General features: G+C 34.5%; 1 protein-coding gene across 1 annotated transcript in view; it reads left to right on the forward strand.

The window, feature by feature from the left end:
• The window catches only part of ZCWPW2 (zinc finger CW-type and PWWP domain containing 2), a 155,777-nt gene that overhangs the window by 88,686 nt on the left and 49,577 nt on the right, over window positions 1-17,514 (forward strand). The gene's annotated exons all lie outside the window — the stretch shown is intronic.

Raw genomic sequence — 17,514 nt, forward strand, 5'->3', positions numbered from 1 at the left:
CTACCGGACTTCAAACTATACTACAAGGCTACAGTAATCAAAACAGCATGGTACTGGTACCAAAACAGAGATATAGACCAATGGAACAGAACAGAGGTCTCGGAGAGTTTTTAAAATGAATGGATGTTGAATTTTATCAAAGGCCTTGTCTGCATCTATTCAGATAATCATGTGGTTTTTGTCTTTAGTTCTGTTTATGTGATTCATCACATTTATTGACTTGCATCTGTTAAACCAACCTTGCATCCCAGGGACAAAGCCAACTTGATCATGGAAGATAAGCTTTTTGATGTGCTGCTGGATTTGGTTTGCCAGTATTTTGTTGAGGATTTTTGCATTGATGTTCCTCAAGGATATTGGCCTGGATGATACTGACCTCATAGAATAAGTTAGGGAGGAGTCCCTCCTCTTCTATTTTTTGGAATAGTTTCAGTAGGAGTGGCATCATCTCCTCTTTATACCTCTGCTCTTTACATTTCCTTTTATGTATCTTCTAGCAAAGGATCCGGTTCAGTCCATGAATTAGGTGAAATCCAGTATCCCTAAATACTAAACAATGCTGAATAAACTAGTTTTGAAAATAAATCTAGAATTATCACTTCTTTATTATTTGTTTAGCTCACAGAACATGTACTAATTCTGCATCACATATTTAACCATCTTCTTTATCTAGATTTTCCACTTGCCATTATGATTCTATCATTAAACATAGAATCAGAACATCTGTTTGTAATAAATACAACCAGTGTTTCCCCTTAAACACATATCCTATAAAAAACAAACAAATATAGAGTAGAAAATAACCTCCAAGTATACTAACATTCTTTTAGGTTTAGATCTTGATATCCGCTAATACTGTTGTTTAAGATTTTTTAGGGTAATCTTGAGTTTTTAAAGGCTCAGTGCAAATGAGTGCATGCTTATTTAATGGCTGATTTAAACCTGTACATTTCTTGTAGTTCTATTTAATGTTGCTAGCTGAAGCAGTCAGCCTGGCTAGAACAATGGAAGATAGCAGCACTTTAGATAAGCACCGGCCTTAAAAATTATCTCTTGACGCTGTACTCATTTGCTTCTTGTGTTGTATTCATCAATATATTAATAATACTTCATTATCATTTTACATAGTAGAGTTTACAACTGCTTTTTTTTTGCTACAGGCTTGATGAATTTCAGTTTTGAAAAAATAAAAATTCTATACCTTGATATCAGAATATATAAAATACTTTAAACTGTACAGTTTTTATTCTTTTTAAAAATTGTGTTAAAATAGATATGATAAATTTACCTTTTAATCATTTTTAAATGTACAGTTCATTGATGATTTAAGTTTTTAACTACTGACTAATAGTTCCAAAAATGTTTTCCTAAGCAATGTAAAAGTTACCTGATACAGAAAATGCTGCATGGCAGTTTTCCATCATTTTCAACACCACTTATTTTTTTATTATATGGGCTAGGAACTCTTTATAACACTATCTTTGATAGTTAGGCAATAGAATTACCTTGTAGTGAAACAATATCATTTTGTAGCAGCTGAGCACACAAATTCTCTAGGTTGTCTGTGTGTGAATTCCAGCTCTATCTTACTAGCTATGTAAACTTGGGCAAGTTCTAAACTCAGCACCTCAGCTTCCTCATTGTAAAATGAGGATTCTAGTGCCTATTTTATAAGCTTGTAAAAAAGCTAAATGAGTTATTTGTGAAGTGCCTAGGATGGTGCCTGTCAGTACTACATATGCATTGAATAAATTAGTAAGTTGAAAAATATTAGGTTCATTAAATTACAGAACTTCTATAGAAATTAAATATATATCAGGGTCAACTTCTCTCTCTTGTGAATGGAGTTCCTATCTCATTTTCTTGGACTGTAGACATCAGATGGTAATCTCACATGATCTCTGTTTGTTGTTAAGAATGCTGAGGTTCGGGTTAAGTGACTTTCCTGAGGTTACACAGCAGCAGAACCAGGACTCAAGCCCAGATCTTATGATTACAAACTCCAGGTTTTCATATTGTATGTCAGCATGCTTGAAATTTACATTGGACCATCAGCTTCTCATCTTCATAAGCATACCAAATTCATAATAAACTATCATCTGTAAACTGGAAAACCATACAGGCCTTCTTATTGATCAACTGTTGTTAATTCATCCAACTTGATTAATTAGCTTAACCTTTAGCCAGGGTCTTTCAAAGTTGAATAAAGATGTGAAAGTTCTTTTCATTATGGTTAGCACATTGATTTTTTGCCATGGATTTGGAGGCTCTTCATGTTGTCATTAAAACCTAGAATTTATTTCATTCCCTTTTAACATAGCAGTAACTGGTTATTATACAAATGTTGTTATCCTGATGCCAGTGTTTGTTTTATGCTTTGGGGTTTTTTTTATTTATATTTGTTTGTTTTGATCTACTCATAGTTCTCAGACTTGCTGGTCATTACAGTCCACTGTAGAGCTCCTTATAAATACATATTCTTGAAGCTATTCTCCCTGGTAAATCTCAAGAACCACTATGTATAGCCAATTATTTTCCCAAAAATATTTTCTGTGTGGTACTAGAATTAACTAAAGAAGATATTTATGTGAATGTATGTTGTGTTTATTGTGTTCACTCTGTGGAATGTATGAAAGTATTTATGAATCTGTGGTACTGAAGAAGCCAGAAAAATCCTGGACAGAATTGGGACATTAAATTCCCTTGTCCTGTTAAATATGTTTTTTCTTTTGGTGGTGCCTGATTTTCTCTCTGCTGTGATAGCCCGGAGCCCTCTCATTTTCTCTTTATTCTCAAAATCTGATTTAAGGTCTGTCACACTATATGACTGCCATATTGGTGGTATAAAAATTGTTTTCTAAAAGGATGTCACTCCAGATAATGGACAAACCTGAAATGTCACATTGAGGGTCCTTTAAACAACACTGCCACATGTAGCAGTTGTTTATTCCTTCTAGATAGGGAAAGAGCTTAAATATTCAAAATTTTTGTAAATATATGTTAAAGTCTAGATGAATAAAAAGCTTATCTAGTGCCTTGTGATTTTTCTGATTTGTCCATCAGAGCCATTTTATCATAAATTGCTTTATTTCCTACCTCCCTACCCCTACCCCCAATGTTGCAGGGAGTGCCCAGTTAGGAATTTGATCTTCTTTCTTGATATTTTCCAATATTTCAAGCCAAGTAATGGAATTACACTATAAAAATTTGATTACCAAATTTCCCTATTATTATCTTCTACCTAATTTCTTCTCTAGTGCTCACTGCATTCTTGGTATTATCTCTCAATCTGATGTAAAGGATCATACTAAACAGATCTAGACTTTTTTTTTTTTTTGGTCAGCTTTAATAGTTCACATTTTCCAGTGGCCTGGAGAGTCGGGTACATAAGTTGTTTTGATCTTAAAATTCTTCTGAGATAGGGAAGTCTATTTGTGTCTGTAGGTAACTTAAGCAGAGTAAGTATCAAGTCAGTAATATTTTTAAAGCAATATTTGCTTCAAATATTTAATAATTTGAATAAGCTGTCTAAATAATCCAGATTTGCTTGTTTGAAATTACATGAACATGTGTTAAAGTGACAGGTGAGAGGGAAGGCAGATATTATTAGAAAGGCAAAAGGCAAGGAGGCTAGCTAAAGCTATAGCTTCTCTGATGCACACTGGTGTAATGTGGCAATCTTCTAGCTTGCATTAAAGGAACAGGAATGTTCCTACTGTCTAGATTACTAGTTGCTGTTGCAGAAATCCAATTTAAAGAAGACAAGATATCCTAGTGATTTTCTACTGAATTGCTTTAAGTGAAAATGATCTGCCCAACAGAGGAAAAGAACGGTAGCTTTGGCACAATAGTAAATAGAAGGATGCGTCAGCGCAATACATGGTTAGAGTGAGTAAGCTACACTGCAACTTTGAATTCATAAATAACAGCAATTGAGATAAATCTCCAGGCAGATACTTTATAATAGGTGGTAGTATTGGTTCTTAAACAGTTAATAGTGTTGCATTCCAAAGGATAATCATTTTTTTATTTCTTCATATTATGGGATCTATGACCATAGCCCTGTGTTGCTAAAGCCATATGTAATAAATAAGTTCATGATCAATATTTGAAGTCACATCAATGAATTTTTGAAGCTCTATGAAGAAGTTTCTAAGTATGTGTGATTCCAGTTTTCTAGTGTTTAAAAATATAAACATTGTTTCCAAAAGATAAGTTTTCTAAATTGCAGGTGCTTATATTTGCAGTTAGCTTTAATATTGATATTTGATTTCATAATTTTTGATTATAGATGTTGTCGTCATACTTAGAGCATTGTTATGAGGTTCTCCCAGCCCCACAATCGGTCATACTAAGAACATTTGATTGAATTACTTTAGTTTTATAGATAGGTACTATTTTTTATATAACATTATGCTTGAAATTAGACACACTTTTTTTTTTAAATGCTACTAATACTAGAGGATAAATCAGTGACCTATGAAATACTTTACAAGTCTAAATTTTATAACCAAAATGAAGTTTTATATTATCTTAGTATCACTGTAATACCAGATGATCATTAAGTTTATACATTTTTCTTTTTCTTTGTAGAGGATAATCATATAATTCAGGATTAAAACATGTAGCAGCCTTTCATTTTCATCTTGTTTCCTGACAGGGTTGTTTTCATGCCACCTTGAACAAAATATGTCTATTTATACTACTCAATAAATATTTGCTGAACTCCTGTTATCTGAAATGCTTCTAGGTTCAGAAGTAAATGAAACAGACAAAATTGAATGCCCTCATAAAGTTTAAATAGTGTAATAAGACATGAAATAAAGAAATAAATAAGAAAAACGATATAGTATGTTAGTTATTTCTGAGTGCTACATAGAAAAATTAGGGGAGAGCAATAGGCAGAGTTAAGAAGTTGAATACCAAGGGATGGGAGGGAAAGACTGTCACTGCCCTATCTATTCTAATATTTAAAACCACATAGCTAGGACATTCTTCCCTACCAATTAACAAAACACCAGTGGTTGGTTGATAATAATTTTTGTTTTGATTGTATTTTTCTGTTTCTTTTACTGCAAAAAGTAGTCAGGGCCCTTATATTCTCATATCTCAGGGGAGTTTTCTGTCGTAGGAGTCAAAAGCAGGGTTTGCTTGTTTTTCTGATCTAAGTTCCTTAAGGGTGGGCAGGGCGGACTGGGAACATGGAGGCCAGGGCCACTGCAAGGGAGACACAGAAGCAGTAAGGCAGAAAAGGTAGTCTCTTACATTTGGAAGAGAGCAAAAGTCTATCAGTCCCTCGGGTTAGTGGCAGTACCCTGAAGAAGAATAGCACCATGGTGTATCCAGGGAAGGTGAACTCATGCTATCAAGGCTCCTAGTCTCTGAAAAGATTCTTTTGTCAAGGTGTGGCAAAGAAGCTGTTGGGCTGCCTAACTTCAAGGGACTTGAACAAAAATATTATTCACATAACCATGATGGGCTGAAGAGCAGTGATCTGCCCTCATTTTTCAAGCACCTTTTAGGCACAATGCCTTTCTGATTTATGTGAACCTAGGGAATGTAAAGGGTAACCCCAAAATGACAGAGATCAAATTTCTTATCCTGGTTGGATGAGCACTGTCACATTCAATTTGATTTTGCAAATATACGGTAAAGTGACATTGCTTACATATTCAAGTTTGAGGAGTAAGATTTATTCTGCTACAACCCTAGGTTATCATTTATTACATCTTGATTGTTCTTTTGTAGAAGGAAAAAAAAGTCTTAAAATAAGTAGCAACAGAAGACGTGAATTTCTCCCAGATTGCAAATTTCTCTCCACTGGTCTTACTGGTGGACAAACCCTTATGTATTTTTTCCTTTGAATTTTTTTACTCCACATTAGTATTCAGTAATAGCACAAACCTTGTTCAGTGAGTCAAAAGTTACTGAGAGGAGACATTCAACTTCCTCCTTAGGGAAATGGGAAAGGAAAAAAATGAGGTTAAGGCCTTCAGTTGGTCAGTAATACTGATTAAAACAAGATCACATAGAACAGTGGTATACAAACTTTTCAATGTTGGACACAACTAGGCATTTTCTCAGATATAGAGAATTATTTTCTCTGTCTATCCTGTATGTTTAGTCTCAAACCCCATTCATGCTCCAAAAATTTCCATGTTTATTCGTTTATCAAAAATCATCTTATTTATACTCATAAGTTTATACAAATTTTTAGTCTAAGTGTCTTTCTTCTCTTTCTATAATGATTACTTCTTTTCTCCTTCATTGAAAATTTAATAAAATTGAGAAAACTCAAGTTGCCAAAGTAATATAGACATATTAAGCACATAATACCCTCTCTTGGAATCAATCATAGGATTTACAAGAATTTGATGATCATGGTACCCACTCCTTCCTATAGTCTCATCTGGAGTTACTGGTATTGACCCTTGAATTTATAAGCTTTTAGGTTCTTGGAAGTTTTTGCTACAGAGCTGCCTTTAAAATGTTTAAATTTTAATTTTAAATTAAAAAAAATCAAAATTCGTGTTTTGCTTTTGGTTGAGAGATAAGCTAATTTCAAAATTCTAAAATTATTAGATATACTCAGATTTTAGTGAAAGAACCCAAAGTTAAGAACAAATATAATTATTTTTGCATTGCAAAGTGTGATACAAGAGTATATATGCAGGATTTACAAGGAGGTGCCAAACTAGCTTGGCATCCCGTTACCCAATTTTACATAAGGATATAAAAAGTTTGAGGTTGAACATCCAGAAATGTCCTGGTGGTGGTAAATGTTTGTAGTCCTAGCTACTTAGGAGGTTCAGGTAGGAGGATCCCTTGAGCTCAGGAGTTCAACGGTCCAGTGAGCTATGATCATGCCACTGCAGTCCAGCCTGTTCAACAGAGCAAGACTTTGTGAAAGAAAGAGAGAGAGAGAGAGAGAAGGAGAGAGAGAGAGAGAGAGAAAGGGAGGGAGGGAAAGAAAAGAAAAGCCAGGTACGGTGGCTCAGAAACAAGGAAGGAAGGAGAGAAGGGAGAGAGGGAAGGGAGAGAGAAGGGAAGGGAAAGAGAAGGAAAGGGAAGGGAAGGCTATAAGAAGAAATGAAAAGGAGGAAATTTTCTTGGGAGTAAATTTTGGTATACTATGATATTTTCTCCATTCCTCCTTCCTCCCTATCTTGGGAAAAAGATGGTCATTTTTCTTTACTTCCTGTGTAGTACAAGGGTGTTTTTTGTTAGTTAGTTAATTTCTTTATTTATTTTATGAAATGCCTGATGAATGTATCCTGGAGCTTGAGCAATACAGCATGTTGATATCAAACTTCTTCCTCAGAAATCTACACAGTAAAAACTGAAGGTAGATGGTAGCACTGGGAACGGCCAGCATTTCCAATTTTCAGGAACAATGATGCAGACAAAATGGGAAGTGTCAGGGGTCAGTTTAAAAGGGTCTTCACTCAAAAAGGCTTCCTGCCTTCATGCAACCTAAGCAGAAAGAGGTAGAAAAATGGTGATGAGATATAGGTTGAAAGCAACCAACTCTAAAAGAAAGACATTGCCTTTCTCTAGGAAGTTAGCAATCAGGCGTTCCTAGTTGAGAGAGAAGACCCTCTAAAAACTCACAAATACACTGTAATAAAAAAGTACTTCAAGCCCAGACAGCACCAATCCTAGATTGCCATAACAGAAGACAAATAAAAGTATTTTCTGCAATTTCTCTTGTATTCTCCATATCTAACTCCTTCAGCCACAGAGGACTCAGAACATAGTTGGGGAGAAGAAGCACAGATGGACAAGAACCACTGGCAGCCTGAAGTGGACCCCTAGCTTGTAGGACACAGGAGCTTTAACTTGAAATGAAGCTTAGGATTTTGTTTCTTACATGCTAGAGGACACTTTGGTTTTTGAATTTTGAGGGACTTAAACTAACTGCAGGACATTTCATTATTTTAGGGTTATCAGAAACATCACAAGAACTGCTGTAGATTTTAGCCAAGGCTTAAGAAACATCTGGATTCTAATTGAAAAAGTTTAAATGGCAGTTGCTTTCTGCTTAAGCTTGAATCCTATTTTGAATAGTATTTGGCTTTGAATAATTCATTGTTAAATATGAACTTAATTATCTATTTGATTGCTGGTTAGAAAGGTAAATGTTTCCATGCTTTCAAAAGATAATTTTTAAAATTTAGTTTTCCCTTAGTTTGACTTTATTTATAAAACAGCTTTGTTCCCTTTGCAAATTTGTTTCTAAAATATAATGTAAATGTGTTCCAAACTGAATATTTATCTCTTTAAATGCTATAGTATTTTAAGATTGAACTTAATCATAATGGTATTACTGTAATTCATTCAAGCATGATGCTCATTCATCTTTCACAAACTTTATCCTAGTAATTAGTATATGGGATGAATCTATTATGTTTCATGAGATTCTGAGCCTTTGCTTCCTTCTTGTCAATCCAAAAGCCTTTCAGTCGAAGATTGAAATTGGAAGATTGTGATAATGTCTAAAGGAGCTATGTTTATGGAGATGATTTCAAACAAACTTGTTAGCTTCTCAAAATAATGCAGTTAAATAAATGTGAATTACTTAAAAATCTCATGGAAAGAACATGAATTTATTTTACAATTTTAATTAGAGAAAAAATTGATTGTTCAGGTGGGAAATTTGAATTTTTAAAAGTAGGTAGGATTGCTGCTATTATGTAATATTATTCTGTTCTGACTAATATAATTAACCAAAGAAAGAAGCAAAAGTGCCCATACAAGAAAGGAAGCAGCAAAATTACATTATTAGTAGACAATTGTATACCTGTAAAACCCATGGAACTCAAACAACAACAACAAAAAAAACTATTATTGTAACCAATAAGAAAAAAACTGTTAAAAACATAAGAAAATTTAATAGTGTTTCAGGTTATAAAATTACTGTATAAAAGTAACCATCTTTCTGCCTTAAAGACACAAGCACATGTATGTTCATCACAGCATCATTCACAATAGCAAATACATGGAATCAACCTAGATGCCCATCAATGGTAGGCTGGATAAAGAAAATGTGCTACATAGACACCAGGGAATACTACATAGCCATAAAAATAACAAAATCTTGTCATTTGTAGCAACATAGATGGAGTTCGAGGTCATTTTTTTATACTAAGAGAATTAATACAGAAACAGAAAACCAAATACCGTATGTGCTCACTTCTAAGTGGAAGATGAACACTGAGTATACATGGATACAAAGATAGGAACAGTAGACACTAGGGCCTACTTGAGGCAATCCTCTAGTAGGGTGGGAGGATGGTGAAGACAGAAAAGCTACCTATTGGGTACTGGGCTCATTACCTGGGTGGTTAAATAATCTGTACACCAAACCTGCACAACACAGAATTTACCCGTGTAATGGACCTGAACATGTGCCCCCTCAACCTAAAATAAAAGTTGGAAGGAAAATAAAAAGAAGTAACCAATTTTTAAAATATGAAGAGACCAAAATTCTCATTTATAATGGCAACAAAGCATTAATAATACACTGGTGTAAGCCTAAGAAACAATGTGCAAGATCTGTGTGAATAAAACGTCAAAATGCTACTAAGAGACAGGAAATAAAACGTGAGACTCTCTGTGGTGCTTATGCCTGTAATCCCAGCACTTTGAAAGACCAAGGCAGGCAGATCACCTGAGGTCAGAAGTTCGAGACCTGCCTGCCAACATGGTGAAACCTTGTCTCTACTAAAAATAGAAAAGTTAGCCAGCCGTGGTGGTGCATATCTTTAGTCCCAGCTATTTGGAAGGCTCTGGCACAAAAATCACTTGAACTTGGGAGGTGGAGGTTTCAGTGAGCCAGGATCACACTGCTACACTCCAGCCTGGGTGGCAGAGCAAAACTGTGTCTCAAAAATAAAACCTGAGTAAATGGAAAGATATAATCCTCTTCTCTTCTTGATGTGGGAGATTTGATATGGAAGATGTCCATTCTCCCTAAATTAATTTAAACACAATCTCAATTTAAAAAACAAACAAATGAGACTTTTGGCAAAGCAAACTAATTCTAAATTTGTTGGAAGATTGAACAAGAGAGAGATTTAGGCCTATAAAACATGATAGCTATAATAAGATGTTACTAATTAAGGCAATATGGTACTAATAGTGATTTGATAGATTAGAACTACATAGAAATTCCACAAATTAACTCAGAAATACTTGAAATTATAGTTAATGTTTCAGGTTTTACTCAAATAGGAAAAGCTGTATTGCTTAATAAATAGGATGGGTACAAATTATAACATGGGGAAAATAATAAAGTCAGAGCTATATATCATACTCATGTCCAAGTGAGTTCTACAAGGAGGAAAGACTTAGATGAACAAAAACTACAGAGGAGGATATTTGTAGTACATACAGATAATTTTTTAAAATAAAAAGGGGTAACTTTTTAAAATATAAAAATGTTATTTTCCAGTCAATAAGAAAAAGACCATTATACATAGTAATACAAGATTTGAATTCCATATAAAAGAATATATAAATGGCTTTTAAAAACAATTGCAACCTGCTGACTGTAGATCTCTAGGACACTGAGAGAAAATAGGTAGTAGACAGGTAGTGGTTACAGTGGGCCTTGGGCAAGACCCAGTACTATACTGGCTTCATAGCTGACTCAGTGCAGTCCCAATGGTGATGGCCACAAGGTTGCTTGTGTCACCTCACTCCCAGCCCTGGTTGACTCACAGAGAGCAAGACTTTGTTCGTTTGGGAGTAAGAAAGGAAAGACAACAAGAGTCTCTGCCTGATATTTCAGAGAATTCTTCCAGATCTTATCCACCACTCCATGAGTCTGCAAAAGCCATAGCATTATTGGGTTTACGGTGCTCCCAATGCAGATACAGTGCAGATAAGCAACACTCAAGCTCTTTCAAATACCTGGAAAGCTTTCCCAAGAAGAAAAGGTGCAAACAAACCCAGACTGTAAAGATTACAATATTTACCTAACTCTTTAATGCCCAGACACTAACAAACATGCACAAGCATCGAGGCCACCCAGGAGAATATTACCTCATCAAACAAAGTAAATAAAGCAACAGGGACTAATCTGGAAGACATATGTGACCTTTCAGACAGAAAATTCAAAGTAGCTATTTTGAGGAAACTCAAAGAAATTCAAGATACCACAGAGAAGAAATTTTCAATTCTATCAGATTACTTAAAGAGATTGAAATAATTAAAAATAATTAAGCAGAAATTCTGGTTGAAAATGCAATTGGCATAGTGAAGAATGCCTCAGAGTCTCAACAGCAGAATTGATCAAGCAGAAGAAAGAATTAATGAACCTGAAGACAGACTATTTGAAAATACATAGAAGAGACAAAAGAGGAAAAAGAAGGATGAAGCACACCTGCAAGATTTAGAAAATAGCCTAAAGATGACAAATCTAAGTTATTGGCCTTAAATAAGAAGTAAAGAAACAGACAGTGGTAGAAAGTTTATTTAAAGTGATAATAGCAGAGAATTTCCCAAATCTAGAGAAAGATATCAATATCCAAATATGAGAAGATTATAGAATACCAAGCAGATTTAACAGAAAGAGGACTACTTTAGAGCATTTAATAATCAAACTCCCAAAGGTCAAGGATAAAGAAAGGATCCTAAAAGCAGCAAGAAAAAAAGAGACAAATAACAGACAATGATACTACAGTACATCTGACAGCAAACTTTTCAGTGGAAATTGTACAGGCCAATAGAGAGTGGCATGACATATTTGAAGTGCTGAAGTAGAATTTAATGTAGAATAGTGTATCTGGCAAAAATATCCTTCAAACATGCAAGAGAAATAAAGGTTTTCCCAGAAAAACAAAAGCTTAGAGAGTTCCTCAACACCCGACCTGTCCTAGAAGAAATGATAAAAAGAGTGTTTCAGTCAGAAATAAAAGATCTTAGTGAGCAATACAACATCATCTGATGATCCAAAACTCACTGGCAATAGTAAGTACACAGAAAAACACAGAATATTGTTAACACTGTAACTGCGTTGTGTAAACATCTCTTCAGTAGAAAGACTAAAAGATGAATCATTCAAAAATAGTAACTGCAACAACTTTTCAAGACGTAGAGAATACAGTAAGATACAAATAGAACAAAAAGTTAGAAAGAGGGAGGACAGAGTTAAAATTCAGAGTTTTAATTTTTATTTTGCTTGTTTGTTACATGTAACAGATATGCATTGTTGTTATCAGTTTAAAATAATGCGTTATAATACAAGCCTCATGGTAACTACAAATCAAAAAACATACAACAGAATACACAAATTAAAAAGCAATAAATTCAATTATGCCACCAGGCAAAATAACCTTCATTAAAAGGAAGAGAATAAGGAAGGAAAGAAGGAAGACTGTAAAACAACCAGAAAACGAATTTTAAAAATGGCAGGAGTAAGTCCTTATTTATCAATAATAACATTGAATGTAAATGGACTAAACTCTCCAATCAAAAGACATAGAGTGGCAGAATGGATATAAAAATAAGGTCCAAGGATTCATTGCTTACAAGAAACATACTTCACCTATAAAGACACACATAGAATGAAAATAAAAGATGGAAAAAGATATTCCATGCCAATGGAAACCACAAAAGAGCAGGAGTAGTTATACTTAATATCAGACAATATAGGCTTCAAGACAAAACTATAAGAGACAAAGAAGGTCATTATATAATGATAAAGAAGTTAATTCATCAAGAGGATATAATAGTTGTAAACGTGTGTGTGTGTGTGTGTATTTGTGTGTGTGTATATGTGTATATATATATATATTTGTGTGTGTGTGTGTATATATATATATGCACCCAACACTGGAGCACCCAGATATATAAGGCAAATATTACTAAAGCTAAAGAGATAGGTAGATCCCGTACAATAATAGCTGGAGACTTCAACATTCCACTTTCAGCATTGGACAGATCTTCCAGACAGAAAATCGACAAGGAAACATCAGACTTAGTCTGCACTGTGGAATATATGGACTTAATAGATATTTACAGAACATTTCATTTTATGGTTGCAGAATACACATTTTTTTTTTTTTTTGCCTCAGCACATGGATGATTCTCAAAGACAGACCATATGTTAGGTCACAAAACCAGTCTTAAAACATTCAAAAAAATTGAAGACATGTCAAGTAACTTCTTACTGCAATGAAATAAAACTAGAAATAAATTAGAAGAATTTTGGAAACTATACAAACACATGGAAATTAAACAGTATGTTCCTGAATAACTAGTGGTTCAGTGCAGAAATTAAGAAAAAAAATTGTATTGAAACAAATGATAATCGAAATATGACATACTGAAACCTATGAGATATAGTAAATACAGTACTAAAAGGGAAGTTTATAGCCATGAGTATCTAAATTAAAAAAGAAGAAACACTTTAAATGAACAACCTAATGATGCATCATGTAGAACTAGAAAAGTAAGAGCAAACAAAACTCAAACTCAACTGATTTTCTTTTACTCAAATTAGTAGAAGAAAAGAAATATTAAAGATTAGAGATGAGATAAATGAAATAGAAACAAAAAATATAAAACATCAACAAAACAAAATTTTTTTTGAAAAGTGAAAGAAAACTGACAAACCTTTAGCCAGACTAAGAAAAAAGAGATAATACCCAATAAATAAAATGAGAGATGGAAAAGGAGACATTATAATCGATACCACAGAAATTCAAAGGTTCATTATTGGCTACCATGAACAATTATATGCCAATACATTGGAAAATCTAGAAGAAATGGATAAATTTCTAGACCAGACAACCTACCAAGATCAAACCACAAAGAAATCCAAAACTTGAGCAGACCAATAACAGGTAACAAGATAAAAACTGTGATAAAAAGTCTCCCAGTAAAGAAAAACCCAGAACCTGATGGCTTCACTGCTGAATTCTATGAAACATTTAAAGAATAACTAAGACCAATTCTACTGAAACTATCCAAAAAATAGAAGAGGAGGGAAACTTCCAAACTCATTCTATGAGGCCAGTATTACCCTAGTACCAAAGCCAGACAAAGACACATCAAAAAACAAAATGACAAGTCGATATCTCTGATGAATATTGATGCAAAAATCCTCAACACAGTACTAACAAATATAATTCAACAACACATTAACAAGATGATTCATTATGACCAAGTGGGAATTATCCCAGGGATACGGGATTGGTTCAGCATACACAAATCAATCAATATGCCATATCAACAGACTGAAGGATAAAAAAACATATGATCATCTCAATTTATGCTGAAAAAAGAATTTGGAAACATTCAGCATCCCTTCATGACAAAAACCTCATAAAACTGGGTACATAAAGCATATACCTCAATATAATAAAAGCTCTATATGACAGACACATAGCTAGTATTATACTAAATGGGGAAAAACTGAAAGCCTTTTCTTTAAAATCTGGAACATGAGAAGGATGCCCATTGTTATTCAACATAGTGCTAGGTAGTGCAATCAGACGAGAGAAAGAAATAAAGAGCATCCAAATTGGAAAGGAAGAAGTCAATTATCCTTGTTTGCAGGTGACATATCTTACATTTGGAAAAACCAAAAGACTTCTTCAAAAGCTGTTAGAAGTGATAATCAAATTCAGTAAAGTTGTAGGATACTAATCAATATACAAAAATCAATGGGAGATTTATATGCCAATAATAAGCAATCTGAAAAACAAATAAAACAGTAATAGCATTTACATTAGCTGCATATAAAATAAAATACCTAGTAATTAACTAGACCAAAAAAGTGAAAATTTTCTGCAATGAAATCTGTGAAACACTGGTGCAAGAAATTGAAGAGGACAGAAAAAATGAAAACATATTTCATGGTTATGGATTGGAATAATCAATATTGTGAAAATGTCCAAACTACCCAAAGCAGTCTACAGATTCAATCCAATCCCTATGAAAATACCAATGACATCCTTCACAGAAATAGAAAAAAGAATCTAATATTTATATGGAACCACGAAAGGCTCAGAATAGCATATCCTAAGCAAAAGGAACAAAACTGAAAAAAAAAAATCACATTACTTGACTTCAAATTATACTACAGAGCTATAGTAACCAAAATGGTATGGTATTGGCATAAAAGCAGACACATAGACCAGTGGAACAGAATAAAAAACCCAGAAATAAACCCATATACGTCTACAATGAGCTCATTTTTGACAAAGGTGCAAAGAACATACATTAGGGAAAGGACAGTCTTTACAATAAATGGTGGTGGGAAAACTGAATATACATATGCAGAAGAATGAAACTGGAACCATATCTCTCACCATATACAAAAACCAAACCAAAATGGATTAAAGACTTAACTCTGAGACCTCAAACTGTGAAACTACTACAAGAAAATTTTGGGGAAACTCTCCAGGACATCAGGCTTGGCAAAGATTCCTTGAGTAATATCCCACAAACACAGGCAATCAAAGCAAAATTGGACAATGGGATCACATCAAGTTAAAAAGCTTCTGCACAACAAAGTGTTGTATCCAAGCGAGTTTGAAAGAAAGCATCACATTCTGAGTTCCAAATTAAGAGCCCTTTATTAATAAGCTGGCGACCGAGAGATGGCTAATGCTCAATCTACTCTTGGCTCCGAGGAAGGGGCTTGATTTCTCTTTGATTTAGGTAGGGAAGGGGGAGCCTAGCTAAAGTGGAATTTTACAGAAGCAGAACAAGCAAGTTAGATAAGGAAGCTGGTAACCAGGGGGCAGGAGGTTCCCAGGATTGTTGGTTGCTAAGGGTATTTCCATGCAATCATCAAGGAGGGTAGCAGGGGGAACTTTCCATACAATCACCAAGGAAGGTATTCACAATAGCAGGTAGACTTGCCAAGCAGGATGCGGTTACAGTGGTTACAGGTGCTGTGAACAGTGTGAACTACTCTTAACGGTTCAAAGCTTTGAGGAAAGTGCAGCATGACCCAGTAATGCACCTGCGGGGGCCGAGGCAGGAGCCTTGAGGCAGTAAGCTAAGCTGGAGCTTACTGCCGAGATGGAGTCAGTTAGACTAACACAAACTAGGTTATTACAAAAGGATACAATCAACAAAGTGAAGAGACAACCTGCAGAATGGGAGTAAATATTTGCTAACTACCCATTTGGCAAGGGACTAATAACCAGAATATATAAGAAGCTCAAACAGCTTTTAAGGAAAAAAATCTAATAATCCAATCAAAAAATAGGTAAATGGTTTGAATAGACATTTCTCACAAAAAACATACAAATGACAAGCAGGCATATGAAATGGTGTTCAACATCACTGATAACCAGAGAGGCAAATTAAAACTACATTAAGATATTATATTACCCCAGTTAAAATAGCTTATATCCAAAAGACAGGCAATAACAAATGCTGGTGTGGATGTGGAGAAAAGGGAAAGCCTGTACAGTGTTGGTGGGAATGTCAATTGTACAACTACTATGGAGAACAGTTTGGAAGTGTGTCAAAAAACTAAAAGTAGGCTGGGTGCGGGGGCTCATGCCTGTAATCCCAGCACTCTGGGAGGCTAAGGTGGGTGTAATACTTGAGGTCAGTTCAAGACCAGCCTGCCCAACATGGCAAAACCCTGTCTCTACTAAAAATATGAAAGTTAGCCATGCGTGATGGTGCATGCCTGTAATCCCATCTACTCGGTAGGCTGAGGCAGGAGAATTGCTTGAACCTGGGAGGTGGAGGCTGCACTGAGCTGAGATTGTGCCACTGTACTCCATACTCCAGCCTTGGTGACAGAGTAAGATTTCATCGCAAAAAAATAAAAATAAAAAAAAAATAGAGCTAGCATATGATCCAACCATTCCACTCCTACGTATATACCCCCTGAAAAGGAAATCAGTTTATTGAAGAGATAATCCGCACTCTTATGTTTATTGTAACACTCTTCACGATAGCCAAGATTTGGAAGCACCCAAAGTGTCTATCAAGATATGAATGGTTAAACAAAATGTGATACATACCATGGAGTACTATTCAGTCATGAAAAAGTATGAGATCCAATCATTTGCAGCAGCATGGATAGAACTACAGATCATTATGTTAAGTGAAATAACAACAGAAAGATAAACTCTGCCTGTTCTCACTCATTTGTGGAAGCTAAAAATTAAAAGAGTTGAACTCATGGATATCAAGAGTACAAGGTGGTTACCAGGGGCTGGGAAGGGTAGTGGAGTGTCAGCTGGAAGTGGAGATGGTTAATGAGTATAAAAAATAGAAAGACTGAATAACACCTAGTATTTTTTAGCACAAAAGGTGACTATAGTTAAAAATGATTTAATTTTACATTTAAAAATAACTAAATAGTATAATTGGATTGTTTGTAACAAAAGATAAATGCTAGAGGTGTTACATATCCCATTTACCCTGATGTGATTATTACATATTACATGCCTGTATCAAAATATCTTATGTAGCCCATTAATATATACACCTACTATGTACCTACAAAAATTAAAAATTTATAAAGATTGGCAA

Source organism: Cebus imitator, unplaced genomic scaffold (assembly GCF_001604975.1).
Source record: "Cebus imitator isolate Cc_AM_T3 unplaced genomic scaffold, Cebus_imitator-1.0 Scaffold239, whole genome shotgun sequence".
NCBI classification, from domain to species: domain Eukaryota; kingdom Metazoa; phylum Chordata; class Mammalia; order Primates; family Cebidae; genus Cebus; species Cebus imitator.